Source organism: Zootoca vivipara, chromosome 5 (genome assembly GCF_963506605.1).
Source record: "Zootoca vivipara chromosome 5, rZooViv1.1, whole genome shotgun sequence".
Classification (NCBI taxonomy): Eukaryota; Metazoa; Chordata; class Lepidosauria; order Squamata; family Lacertidae; genus Zootoca; species Zootoca vivipara.
Genome location: NC_083280.1, coordinates 65,550,672 through 65,563,031, shown reverse-complemented (window position 1 = coordinate 65,563,031; position 12,360 = coordinate 65,550,672).

The window sequence follows — 12,360 nt, the reverse complement described above, 5'->3', positions numbered from 1 at the left end:
TTGCAATGCTGTGGGTAAATAAGCAGTGATGACAGCCAACCACAAAGATGATAAATGGATGCAGACATTTCAGATCTAGACATGTTGCTATACATTAAGCTATACAGTAGAGGGAACTATTGTAAGGTTAGCAAACAGGATATATAGAAGGAAGGGCGATGATCACAACTCTCTGGGGGTGCTTTGAGTTGTTTTAGTTGTGGTTCAATGAAATTTAACAGTATATTTTTTTAAAAAAAATTGTAAGCTGTCTTGAGGGTCTGTTAGTGATGGAGAAAATTAAGAAAAACGAAAGGGAGAAGTTAGACAGCAATGCAGTTTTCTTTCACAAGCAATGGAACATTTATGTCACCCTCTCTAGTTTTCCTAGGATTAATGTATTCTACAAAGATATAAGTACATAATAATATAGGAACAGTCCTACTGGATCATGCCAATGGCTCATATAGTCCAGCATGCTATTCACACAGTGACCAACCAGATATGTATGGCAATCCCGCAAGCAGGACCTAAGCACAACAGCACAATCCTCTCCTGCCATTTCCAGCAACTGGTGTTCAGAAGCATGTGACTTCCTGTTCAGATATTGTCTGGTTTCTAGGACCATATTTTAGGACAAGGATGGGTAGTCTGTGGCTTCCCAGCTGTTGCTCAGCCATCATCCTTGGCAATTGTTCATACTGGCTGAAGCTGCTGGGGGCTGGAGTTCAGTAACCTCAGTCTCCATCCCTGTTTTAGGATTTTGACACCTCCCTCAATAGGATGGTGAATTTGCAGAAGCCATTTCTGCTCAGCTCAAATGTCTCATTTTTTCTATACTTTAGCAAGCTGTGAGCTACTTCTAGCATCTGCCTTCCAGACTAACCTTCTGCAAGTAAGTTGTCCAACTTAGGGATGCTGGAGTATGATGAAGTTTTTTTATCAGGGAAGAATGAATGCTGGTTTACCAGTATATACAAGTGGCATTTACTCCAGTAACTTCATTGCTATTATTTCTATGGGAAGAACTGTGACCTTTCACAATCAGCCTACCTACATACTGAAACCCACATTTCTCTGGAAGTATTCAATTGCCAGGGGTAACAGGACTGAACAAGCAACGTGTTAGTCAAAAGCAAGGAAAAATGAATTAGTTACATCCATTTTTTCTTCCAGAATTCATGTTGGAAAAACTTTTATACATATTCCAATGAAAACATGATTCACTTATCATATATATTGCAATGAAAACATGATTCACTTTTAAGTAGAGACATTCTGAGGCACAAATATTTAAGTATACTTTGAAAGCTCCCAAGGCCATAAAACACCCCAAAATCAAATGAAGTATATTACAAGGAAACATTGCTAAAGTAAACCAGGGTCAGAAGATTACATGACTCTCTGTTCGGCCGCATTGAATCTTTATTTGGTTTTATAGAGTGCCCCAAAATAATGTGCTTATAATTTCAGGGGAAATTCCTGGGTTTTAAAATAATATTGCACATAACAAGGAAGGGATAGGGGAGAAATTAAATTCTTCTCTTATTTAAAGGAGAACCTACCAAATTTGAACTTCCCAAAACATTACACAAACCAAAGTACAGCCATCCTTCAAAATCTGCACATATGGGAATTTTGCAATGCAACCAAGTGACGTGGACGAAGATGTATATACTAGGGTTATGAGTGCATGAAAGTGCACATATCAGTGAAAAACAGCATATAAACATGCGTTATATTAGGGGAAATTATTATTACTATTTTATTATTATTTATTAAAATTATTTTGCACAAATGTGTATATTGGGTAAAACAGCATTTAAGAAGTGTATATTAGAAATTTGCACTAAAGTGTTGATAAACCTTCAGAATGACTTTAAAAAAAACAATGTAAATTGAAGTGGAGACCTGAATTTAAGATTGGAAAAATGAGAAACAGAAAGAACAAAAATTGACAGTTTCACCCATTCCTAAACAAAACAGCAGAATTCCTTTGTTGACTATCAATGTAGTTTGGGTCTCAGAAATAACTTTCGAATAATGTCAGCAGTGGGCTGGTTTTAAGGTGGTAAGGAGCCACAGAAGCCCTGCTCAGGTATTGTCAGCTGGTGAGTTGGAAGGAGCAGAGCGGTGCTCTCCCTGACATTACACCCTCCACACACAAACTCTTTACCCACATAGCTCTGTACACTCAAAAGTTTCTCCAGAATCTGGAATACTGATTGTTCAGGCCTCTGGATTTTGGGGTTGCCTTGGTGCATTCAGCTATACTAACAAAGGCCCCCTCCTCTTTCTGAATTGTTTGCTATGGAAGCAATGGATTATGGAAAAAGAACATAAGAGTAACCCTGCTATTTCAAGCCAGTGGCCCATCTAGTCTAGCACTGTGCTGTCATAGTGGCCAACTAGATGTCTATGTGAAGCCTGCAAGCAGGACCTTAGAGCAACAGTGCTCTGTCTTCATACGGTTTTCCAGTAACTAGATTTCAGAAGCTTAGTGCCTCCAGCTATAGAGGTAGAACATAGGCAAGTGGTTGCAATAGGGCCAGACTTTCTGCAGCACTAGGCACTTGAACATTTCCCTCTGCCCTTAATAGCAACTGTAACAACATGGGCAAACCAAAGGGCGGGGCCGAACCAGGTAACTTTTGACAAGGGAGAGTTGTGGTATGGAGGAATCTGGTGAGTCAAATGGTGGATTGAAGCCTAGTAGGTCAGTGTGTGTGGTTAAATGTGGAAAAAGTTTCCTGAACTCACCCTGATTGAAAGTATTGAGCAAAATGCTTGATGCTAAAGGCAAAGTTAAGCATGAAGATGTGTGCACTTTCTCCTAAAATTTAAACTTTTGTTTTAATGCAGCTGCAGCAAGGCTTTGAATTTGATCTGAACGGATCCAAGGGGAAGGGTTTTTAAGCCTTTCCCAATATAGTTTTCTGATTAGAACTGCTCCCGCCCAGCTCTTTTTGTCCTCACTGGAGAAAATGTAGACTGACCCCAGTATTTTTCTCCTTATAAGTAGGAAAACAAGGACAGCGAGCAAATGTTAATCAGAAAAATGATCTGCAGAGAAAGGATTAAGCACCTCTCCCACACCTGTGCTTCAGTCAAATCCACACACACACACACACACACACACACACACACACACACACCGTATTAAAGTATAAAGCCAAACTATCTAGAGATATGCACATATCTCCCTCATTACAAGTAGGTAAAATGAGCAGGAAATATGCCTGTTTGCTGGCTAACTTAGCAGCTAGTTATCTGTAGTTCCCAAACATTAAGCTGGTGTCAGTGTTGAACTTCTTCTCTTTGCTTTATTGTTAAGCAGAATACTGTAAACCACAAAAATGTTGCTCACGAAGTTTCCCAATGCTCACCAGCAGCTACAAATTATGATGATCAAGGACAGGGGAATTAGTTACATAATAAGTTTCGTGCTCAGTGTGGCAATACTGTACTCCTATAGAATTTCTCTGAACTTTGAAGAGAATAAAACAGCTGCCCATGGCCAGACAGAGCCCTATGTTAAAGCCCCCTCAGAGCTTTTTATTGAGTCCAGAAGCCTTGCAGAGGAAGAAGATGCCAGGAAATTTTGGGTGGGAAACCCCCAGCTCCTTGTAGCTTGGTTTTTGCCATCAGCCACACATGTGGTTCATTCGTTGCGTTAGTCAGTATACAAAATAAACAGCCTATTTGGCACAGGTTTGGGATGTCAGCCACAAACATGATGAATAAGTAAATAGACCATAGGCAAACTGAGGAGAGTGCAGCAGATAAAAAAATAAGCGTGCAAATTCAGTCACAGTGGTTCACCACCTAACCAAGACTCATTCCTAAGAAATGCAATAAACACAGCCATCATCATTAAAACCATTATCATCTTCCAATAACAGCCTGCTCTGAAGAACAGATCTTATAAACGTGAATTCCCCAGCTAAAATGCCTCTACTGTTTCAACCCAAGAGGAAAGCCATTTTTCTCATTATGGCATTATGTTCAGCTCTGGTCTTGCACTTTGGTATTGCAAATGCAAAGCTCTACTCCTCATCAAACCCTTTCCCTCTTCGGTTGTAGCTGTTTCAGCTCTATGTCCCCATGATGCTTGCACATCCTGTTGCTTTGCAATTGCCAAGAGTGATCCATGTCCCACTATGATATGAACAGCCTAGGGCGATGACCTGAATGCTCTCATGCCCAAGGGTCCACATAGCTTCAGAGGTGGGAGTGAGGCTAAGCCACCCAGAGTTACATCACTCCTTGTTTGGAAGGTACAGTCAATTACTTCACAGCTACTCATATTTCCTGCCGCATCCAAATGTCCTAAATGAAAGCAACGCCCATCTCTGTCAACATCTTCGCTTCAAGTTTAAGCCCTCGGGTTTGCTGAACACATTCCTTTGAGCACATTTTATGGCACCCGGATCCGCTGCACTTCATAACTCCACTCTCTGCTCTTGTACAAATGATGAGTGACATTGTTAGATCAGGATAAATTGAAGATTAGTTAAGATACAAAGACACTTGTTTTGAGAAATGATCACAAATTGCCTAAGGGCTCATCCAGACTTCCTTTTGCACTGTGTCCTCCAGGCACAGGACTGAGGTTTAAAGCTCTGTATCTGAGCAGTGTGTGTGTGTGTGTGTGTTTGTGTGTGTGTGTGTGTGTGTGTGTGTTGGGCAGAGCGCTTTCCCTGAGAAAACCCATGTTTTACCACTGAATTGGACCAAATGGCCAATGGCAATCAGCAGAAAACCCTGTTGCCGTTTGCTCTGATATAGCAGTTAAATGTGGGTTCTCCTGGAGAAAGTACCAGAACAACAATCAATCAATCAATCAATCAATCAAGGCTCAGACATGAAGCTTTTAATCCCAGCCCTGTGCCTAGAAAGGTGGCACAAAAAGAGGTCTGGATGAGGCAGCCCTGTTCAGGGAGGCTTTTAATGTTTAATAGATTATTGTGTTTTATTTTTCTGTTGGAAGCCGCCCAGAGTGGCTGGGGAAACCCATCCAGATGGGCGGGGTATAAATAATAAATAATAAATTATTATTATTATTATTATTATTATTATTATTAGTGTGTTTCAGCAGTCATCCAGGAACAGAATGAACTGTGTGAGAATACCTCCTCAATAGACCATTTACTTTTCAGGATTTTATATATTTATGTATTTCCAGAGTGGTGCATACTCTAGTTATCTCCCACTTGGACTGCTGCAATGCACTCTACGTGGGGCTCTATTTGAAGGTGTCCCAGAAACGACAATTAATCCAGACTCGTGAACTGGGAGTGGCCGCCAATACCATATGACACTGGTCCTGAAAGAGCTACGTTGGTTCTCAATATGTTTCCGAGCACAATTCAAAGTGTTGGTGCTGACCTTTAAAGCCCTAAATGGCCTTGGCCCAGTATACCTGAAGGAGCGTCTCCACCCCCAACGTTCAGCCCAGACACTGAGGGCCAGCACCAAGGGCCTTCTGGCGGTTCCCTCACTGCAAGGTTACAGGGAACTAGGCAGAGGGCCTTCTTGGTAGTGGTGCCCGCCCTATGGAACACCCTCCCATCAGATGTCAAGGAAATAAACAACCATTAGACTTTTAGAAGACATCTGAAGGCAACGCTATTTAGGGAAGTTTTTAATGTTTGATGTTTTATAATGTTTTTAATATTCTGTTGGGAGCCACCCAGACCAGCCAGATGGGTGGGGTAAAAATTCTTCTTCTTCTTCTTCTTCTTCTTCTTCTTCTTCTTCTTCTTCTTCTTCTTCTTCTTCTTCTTCTTCTTCTTCTTCTTCTTCTTCCCTCCCCCCTCCTCCTCCTCTTCCTGGTTCAATGTTCAACTAAGAAATCATCATTGGCCACTCTCTCATTTAAGATATGTCTTCAAGACTCCTTTCTGTGAATTCAGGCCACACCTGCACTATACATTTAACACAGTTTCTGAGCACTTTGAACAGTCATGACTTCCCCCAAAGAATCATGGGAAGTGTAGTTTGTTAAGAGTGCTAAGAGTTGCTAGGAGAGCTCTATTCCCATCACACATCTACAGTTAGCAGAGTGGTTTGACAATCAATGTCAACAAACCTCTGTTCCCAGGGTTCTTTGGGGGAAGGCATGGCTGTTTCAAGTAGTATGATGATGTTTTAAAATGGATTACATTGATGGAGGCTCATTCCCTTTCCTCCAAGGACCTCAAGGTGCCACACTTGGGTCTCCCTGGTCTCCATTTTATCCTCACAACAACCTCCAGTGATTGGTTCGGCTGTGAGATACAGAGTGGCTCAAGGTCACCCAGTGAGCTTCATGGTAGAGTGGGAAATTGAACTCCCAAGTCCTAGTTTGATACAACTCTGCAATGGGTGTGAAGCATCCCTTCTTCTTCCTTCCTGAGTCTTTGAAAGGTCATATTAAAGGGTGCCAGTTTTCTCAAAGACGAACGCCGGCACAGGAAGTTTTCTTTTGTTGCTGGCTGGTTCTGTGGAAACTCCCACATTTTTGCTTAGAGAGATTGTCTTCCCTCCAGCTGCACCTTTCCGCCTCAGGATCACATTACAATATTCCTGCAGCCCTTATATGGCATGAGGAAGTGAACGCAAGCAGCAGGCACTATTAGAAGAAACCTTTAGGGTGCAAAGATCAAGCGATAACTGGAGTTCATAATTAAAGGCTTCAGGGAATTTTGAGAGCTGTAGATCACAAGAGCATTTGCTTTTGTACTTTATTCGACCTTCCAATAAGATTTAGGGCTCATCCAGACTTCTTTTTTTGCCATGTTTCTAGGCACAGGTCTGGGCTTTAAAACTCCATATCTGGGCCCTGATGGTTGTTGTTGTGTGTCCCAGAGCGTTCCCCGAGAAAACCCATGCTTTGATGCTGAATTGGAGCAAATGGCAATTGGGTTTTCTGCGAGTGCCAGGGAAAAAACCGCTCAGACACATGCAGCACGAAAGGAAATCTGGATGAGCCCTTAGAGGTAGCCACAGCCAGGGATGGGAGTTAGGGCTCATTCACAGTTCCACTTGTGCCCTTAGACCAGGATTCATCAACCTTGGCCCTCCAGATGTCTTTGAGACTACAATTCCCATCATCCCTGACCACTGATCCTGCTAGCTAGGGATCATGGGAGTTGCAGGCCAAAAACATCTGAAGGGCCGAGGTTGAGGAAGCTTGCCTTAGACAGATACATTTAGATACTCTGAACTAGTGGCTGATGCCCATTGTGACTGGTAGGGCAGAAAACAGGAGGTAGAACCAGAGCCAATAGCAAGCAGGGACAACTAATTCTAGTTTTGTCATCATCCTCCTCCCTGCTGAAATCTACATGGGCAACACTGAGACTCAGGATGAAGGGGAAGTTGACAGGTGTTGTCAAGTCCAGGGCTGTCTGTATGCAGGCAGGCAGGGCTGACTGCGGTTGGTGGGGAAGTGCCCCCACTTGCCCAAATGGACTATCCTCCACTGTTCTAAACTGAGACCCACCTGTACACTCAGGCATGCTCCTATAATGGACCTACAAGATCAGACACTTGTGACTGATGCACACCCAAAAGCTAGCATCTCATCTTCTTTGTCTTGTTCCATTTCCTCCTTTATGGTCATCCATACTATTAAAAGAATCCTGCAGAGAAAAGCAGCAGCTGAAATATTTCCCCCTTCCCTGCTGAGTTTCCTCAAGTCGAATGTAATCACCATTGTTACCTGGAGGAAGTGTTGTCACCCACCATCTGTGCCTGATGTCACAGCTCACTGTGCCCCTACCCTCTTATATTCCCCCCCCAACAGGATTTGAACTGCTATTCTCTCTGTCTGTCTCTCTCTCTCTCTCTCTTTCTCTGATGTGGCTCAGATGTTGTTCAGCAGCACATCCTGATTGCTTAGACAAACACACCACAAGCTCCAGAAGTGATCCATATAATCAGATTCTGACTTAGGCAAAAGACACCCATTTGTTCTAAAAGTACGTAGAAAATTACTTCTTGCATTAGGTTTCATGTGCAGGTTTTGTATGTGCCCATGTGGTTAGCTTTCTGCATTACTAATTTAGTGCTAATTTAGTATTACTAATTACTAATTACTGCATTACTAATTTAGTAATTTTTGCTGAATTAGCATCATAACCACCTACACACAGCCTATCTTGTAGCCCTCCAGATGTTACTGGACTACAGTTTCCATGTTCCATGACTACCATCTGTGCTAGCTGGAGATTGCAGTCTCCACTGTGTCTTCAATTCTCCAAAGAAGCACAAAACCTGCATGAGTGTCTGGGGGCTCTTGTCACCACTTGGCAGAAAGTGGGGGGGGGAATGGAACTCAACTTTTGTAATACTATGATAACATTAGAATGATCACAAGTACAGTGTTTGAATGCACAGCAGTATTGTATTTTTCCCTGTGAAAAACAACCGTTTTTTAAATGGCATTGAAATCCTGATAACCACGTCAGTTTCTAAAAGTAAATATGAACTTAGAACCACGTCAGTTCTAAAAGTAAACCCTGGTCATCTGGACCTGGTCTCAGTCCCTAAATATGATCCTGCTCAAAGCCCTATGAAAAGTACTAGCTGCATGAAATATTCTAACCATTTTCCATTACCAGGCAAAGCATTTTCAAGGCTGCAGGTCTCGAAACTGTGAAAAAGAAGGAAGCAGAGCAAGATCGAACACGTTGCCTTCAACATTATATAGATGGTGGGAACTCTCTAGGAGTATTTATTTCCGGTATTTAACTGGATTTGTGAAAAGTAGGGATATATTGGCAACAACAGCATGAGTAATCAAAACTCGAAACCATTGGCACACCACCAGCTTTGCGGAAAGTGTTCACATTTGATGAATGACTAGTTACTGTACAAAGAGAAATGGAATAAACTATTGCTAAATCTCTGACAACTTCTGGTTTAAGCATGTCAAACAGGAAGTACCATGTGGTTTGACCTATTTTCATAATGTAAACCATTTCCCCCTTGATCTGAAGCTTGGGCATAAGGGAAGACCTACTGGTCAGCTTTCCATCAAAGCTGTGCCTCCTTCACTTACTCTGTGCCAGGGCGGAGGAACCCTCCAGATGTTTTAGGACTCTAACTCCCACCAACCTCATTCAGCATGGCCATTGGTCAGGGATGGTGGAAGTTGTAGTCCAGCAGCATCAGGAGTGCCACAGATTCCCCAGCTCTGCTCCATGCTGAACCAGAGGACACTGCTTTGAGGGAGACTTCAACCTCCTACGTGGCAAGCTGTTCCTCACATGGCTGTGGTATGCATGTGTGTGATGCACAAAACTATGATGCAGTGGAAGAAGATCCAACTTGCCTTTACATAGATCCAGGAAGTCTTCCATACATCCAGGAAGTCACCAACAGAGCAGCTGTGAAGATCAGTAGATAGCTATCTCAATTACTTCCACAGTCCAGTTGCACTCATAAGTGTTGGGTGGTAGCTATTTCCTACCTTTCAGTTGTACACCATCAATTAAAACAATATGCAATCCATAAAACAAAAAAGACCAAAACAAAAAGAGATTAAACAAAAAAGAGAACCCATACATTGAAAATTGCAGGAAGAGGAATGTAAACCAAGTCAAAGTTGTGGCAGAACAAAAAGATGTTGGCAGCACACCAGAAGAGGGACCAACTGCGTTTCTGGCCTAGGCCCTGTCCTTCACTCCAACCAATCCAACCTCTGATGATGGTTGAAGGGCCTCTGCTGATGAGTGCAAGGGAGGGGCAGGTTTGTGAGACAACACAGTCTGTGTAAGAAGCCAATAGATCAAAACAGTGATGCACGTTGCTCTGTTCCCCCAAGCCACACTTTATTTCTACCACAAAGTTCATCTGCAACTATGAAAACTGTTTTTATTTGCCCCTCTTAGCCTTCCACCTTTTCTCAAATACAAAAAAGTGCAACTAGCCCTTCAGTGTTTTGTACCCAGTCATCAATCTTCGTGCCTCAGGTAAAAGGAACTTGCAAGGCCTAGGCAGAGAAGGCCAGATGGGAATATGAAAGCTGTGTATGTGCAGGTCTCCTGTGCCTCATAGAACTCTGAATGTGGTCTCTGCTTGCAGGATTGGAAAACAGGGCTCTGGTGAGACCTTTCACATGGGTGCTGCACCCATGTTGCTCATGGCTCAGGTCCCATCTATTTTATTTAAAGGGCGCCTTAAAACCCAGGCAATTTTACAGGCCAGTTATACTTTACAGCCACCACTTAAACTTTGCAGCACCTTTTCAAGCTGTCCATGCAGAAGATATAACCACACATGGTGTGGTTTGGCTACTCACGAAGGTCACACCAACCCAGGCTTAAGGAAGGCATTTGGAGTAACATGGAGAAAATTGTGCCCTCCATGTCAGGGGGTGAGTCACAACACTAAAACAGTTAAAAACCACACAATAGCTGCAATATGGTGCCAGTCCTGAAACTTGCTGTACTAAAACATGAGAAGAGTGTCTAAAGGTCTCATCATCTGATTTATGGCTCGGTGGCAGGGCATATGCTATGAGATCAAAGGTCCCAGATCCAATCCCAGTAATCTACGGTCTAGATGCACCGAGTCCAGTAAGGATATTTTCAGTCACAGGCATCTCAAGGTAAGACAGAAAAAGACCCTTGTCTGATACCCAGGAGAACAACAGATGCACAATTTAGATACAGCATTGAGCAAGATGGGCCTGCAGTCTGACTCAGTATAAGGCAACTTCCTATGTTCCTGGATTTGGGAATTTCAAAACACCAAGGCTTGTTCCCTTGAAGAGGAACAGATGCATTAGACACTTTTCCATGCATGAGCCAGTGTAGTAACATACCCATCAACTGCCCTGATAAAATCGGGGCATCTGGGCTTGGGGCACTTTGGTTACCTAAAAACCTAAGTTCCTGGAGCCCCAAAATGCATGTCCAGGGGCAGAATGTGCCAGATCATGACCTCGTGTGAGATCACAGAACCCAAAAATGCATGCTGGGCTCCGTGAATCCGTGATATGGTCTGAGGCTGTGATGCCGTGCATTTTGCAAAACAAATGTGTATTTTGAGGCTCTGTGATCTTGCATGGGTCACATGACACACACAGGAACAGAGCCATGTCCCAGATTCGAAGGTAAAAGTGTTGGTGAGTATGTAGTAAGTGGTTTCAGTGCTGAACTCTGATCATTGCTTCCAGTGGTCAAATCCCCATAGAGCTCAAATCCCCTGAACTCATATGAAAACAGCAACCTCATGTCTCCCTGGCTAATGTTTAATAATAAAAATTGCTGAATGAAGGGTGGTATACCAATTTTAACAACAACAACAAAATGCAAGAGGGGCATACAAACCTATCCACCCATAAATATGCAGATAGACTGCCCCCCCCAAAAAATACAGTCATACCTCGAAAGTTGAACAGAATCCGTTCCGAAAGTGGGTTCGACTTTTGAAATGTTCAGAAATCAAGGTGTGGCTTCTGATTGCGCAAAGAAGGAAAGCAATAGCAGAAGTTCAGCTTCCAAAAAAAAGTTCAAAAACCAGAACACTCCAGTTTCCGATCATTCGGGAGTCGGAACGTTCGATTCCCAAGGCATTTGGGAGCCAAGGTACAACTGTATCTCATTAGAAATAGAAATGGAAGGGCCGAGTTAATTGCAATATTTGTTAATCATTTCTATAGGATGCCTGATCACAGAGGTTTCCTAAAACCTTCTACTGCAGGGGCTCTCAGACTTTCCACCCCCAGGGCCCACTTGGAAAGGTTGAAAACGACTGAGAGCCCAACAGTCACTGAATTCTGGAGGCAGAGATTGCCATACTACAGCTGGCAGTTACTGACATTTTCTGCTGATATCTAATTTGTCTTTGGAAATTCTTAAATCTTTCCATTTCCACACCACTACTAAACTTCTCTGATTCTCAGCCATATTTACCAGCATGCAAGGAATGGCTGGTTCAGCCAAAAGACATGGCTAACAGGGATGGTACAGGTAAGTGAGGAAGCAATTTGTAGGCTGTGGCATTGAGACTCAACTGAAAGTGGCTCAAGCCCCATGTGTGGGTCTCAGCCCAATGTCTGAGAAATTCTGCTGCACTGGAAGTTTCCGTTGATTTTTCTTCTATGCTCTGTTATGTTCTGCTATTGCGGGTTCTTTCTTTTTTGCCTTTTCTTTTACTGTTTGAATTATTTCAGATAGATGCTGCTGATAGATTAGATAGATAGATAGATAGATAGATAGATAGATAGATAGATAGATAGATAGATAGATAATCCTGGAAGTTAAAAAGGAACTGTCTCTATAGATCAGGCATAGGCAAACTCGGCCCTCCAGCTGTTTTGGGACTACAACTCCCATCATCCCTAGCTAACAGGACAATTGGTCAGGGATGATGGGAATTGTAGTCTCA